Here is a 2,229-nt window from a genome sequence, read left to right as displayed (position 1 = left end):
CAAAGAAAACACTATTAGCCCTAAGATCCTCCCCTCCAGTGGGGGAATTTTCATAGGCTGCCCAAACTCATGTTTTATCTCAGCCTCATGCCATCCCATTGGCTTCTTTCTCTCCTCCCTTCTACTCCTTAATTGGCCGAGGGACCCACATTCTTCTCTCCAGAACACCTGGAGCAATTCATTTCTCTCTAGTGTCAGCCTCTGAGGATGGCTTTCAACCATCTTCACTTCTAAACACGAACAAGGACTCTGCAGAACAGTGGGAATCATTCATGGAGCAGGACCTAGTCTGTCTAGAAGGCAATTCATTCATTCATTCATTCATTCATTCATTCAGCAAAAACCTAGTAAACCCCAGGAGGAAGCACTAAACACTGTTCTGGGTTCCAGGCATCCATTAGAAAAAGAGGGAGACAAAAATCTCTGCCTGCACTGAATTTATGTTCTAGTTAGGTTAAATGGACAATTAGCAAAATCATTAAGCATATAGTATATTAGGTGGTGAAAAGAGACCTAAGAAAAATAAGCACGGGAGGACAGGGGTGGCAGTTTTAAGCAGAGTGACCATGGTAAGCCATCTGAGAAAATGACATTTGACCAGAGAGCTGGCGGAGGTACAGTGAGTTGCAGATTATTCCTGGCTTACATTGTAAGCAGAAATGGAGAAAATACCCATCTTGTATAGTTGTAGGATCAAATGAAACAATGTATGAAAAGTTCCTGTCAGAAGACCAGTTATTAATTAGTACGTAGCTAGCATGGCCCAAGTTTTAGTCAGCTTATTATATAGATTGGTGCCATTGAGTACAGTATCTTCCAGCCCCAAGGCTATTTTAACTGACATTACTTAAAATAATATTAAATATTCAACTTCTCAGTCTCACTAGCCATAGTTCAAGTTCGCCATAGCCCCATGTGGCTAGTGGCTGCTGTTTTGCACAGTGCAGACATAGAACGTCTCCATCATTATAGAAGATTCTATCAGATAGTGCTAAATAGAATGTCTAACATTGATAAGCCAAGAAAAATATCAAGCCTCTTGGCTGAGGACAACAGGAGGCAAATGCTCCCACTACTAGAGAGATGACAGCATGGACACTTCCATGCAGGACACACTAAAGGTTGCCAAACTTGCCCCTTAACCACCACCTCTGGTTTCCAGCTTAGATAAGAGAAAGTTTATGATTCATTGGGGGATTAGATTCTTTCAAGTGACTTCATGAAAGTAGAGGGTGCTGTGGGGAGCTGAGGGGGCGGCTTCTACTCCTAAAGTCAAGAGAAGGGACGCCAAGGGCACCTTGAACAGAGATGGGGTTGTCTCCCGGAAAGGGAGGCTGACCTGTCGCTCCTGGGGGTGCGTCTGAGCTAGAAAAACTTGTATGTGCCCCTTTGCTGCTCTCAGAGGCGAGTTAAGAAAGGGTTCTTGGGTGAGTCTGATGTGTTCATAGGAATTTGANGGGGCTGTGCTGCCTGTGGGAACAGGCTGGGAAGAGACAGCAGCAGGGCAAGAGCCTGCTCTGTCACTTCTGGCCACCACACAGGGACCCACCATGGTGCCAGCTGTGTATCTTAGCCCGTAGGGAGGTTAAGGCCATATATGGACCTGCCTTTATGACAAGGGACAAAGTCTACATGTGGTGAAGAGCAGTGTCTGGGCGGAACTAGCCAGATGTCAGTAGGAAGGAGCCTCACCCAAGTCTCTGTGGAGGATGAGGAGCCCACAGATAGGTCCCCCGTTTGGTTATCTGCCTTGACAAAAGGTCAACAGCAAAGCGAGAACTCTAAACAGGAGCAGATGTCGAGGGGAAATGCAGAGCCTGGCGGTGAAGGAAGAGGCTGTGTCCCGTCCACCCGGGGCCCATCCCAGAGCTTGAAGTCAAGCAGGGGGTGCCAGTTCACAAAACAGGAGGAGCCCGGCTGCAGGCCACCGGCCGCTCGCCTCTTCCACCAGCGGTGGGTGCTCCTGGGGCTCAGTGCATGGCCCAGGGCCGCCAGAGCTGCGGTTTCAAAAGAGGCCAGACTGCTGGGTTTTTGTGTGAAACGACTGGATTTTTAAAAACAATATATGCTTCCAACAGGTTCTGTTCTGGGCTTTTGGATACCTGAAAATAAAACCATTCTTGGGCTCAGAAACAGTGGTAAGGTTTTGGGATTGACCCAAGATACCACCAGGGGGTAGGGAAGAGACATGGACGGAGCATCAGAAGTGGTAGAAGAAAAACCAAACCA

Source organism: Crocuta crocuta, unplaced genomic scaffold (genome assembly GCF_008692635.1).
Source record: "Crocuta crocuta isolate KB4526 unplaced genomic scaffold, BGI_CrCroc_1.0 scaffold369, whole genome shotgun sequence".
In the NCBI taxonomy this organism is placed as follows: Eukaryota; Metazoa; Chordata; class Mammalia; order Carnivora; family Hyaenidae; genus Crocuta; species Crocuta crocuta.
Note: the sequence above shows the minus strand (reverse complement) of the source record.